Below are 421 nucleotides of genomic sequence, written 5' to 3' on the forward strand. Positions count from 1 at the left end.
AATCGTTTACAAACTGAGACTATGTGGTGAAGTGGTAACAGAGGAGGATTTACTGGAAAAGACCTTCCTCACAGCCGGTCCAAGAGATCTATTGTTACAACATATCTATAGAGAAAAAGGTTTCACCACCTATAATGATCTGCTCTCATGCCTAACTGAGCAGAGTAATTAGTTGCTAAAAAGAAATAGTGAGATGAGATATTCTGAAGCAAATAAGACTGATGTGGATCAGGATGAATCCAAGGCAGTCGTGTCCAATGTAACTTATGGTGTGGCCGGCATGTCTATTGACTATAGAAAGATCTTGACATGCTAATTGTGTTTTAAGTATTTGATTTGTGTTTTGCTTTAAACCTAATTGTCATTCACGATTTTATATATAATAATAGAATTGATTTGAGTTCATTACTATTATATCTTG

This window comes from Brassica oleracea, chromosome C5 (assembly GCF_000695525.1).
Source record: "Brassica oleracea var. oleracea cultivar TO1000 chromosome C5, BOL, whole genome shotgun sequence".
NCBI classification, from domain to species: domain Eukaryota; kingdom Viridiplantae; phylum Streptophyta; class Magnoliopsida; order Brassicales; family Brassicaceae; genus Brassica; species Brassica oleracea.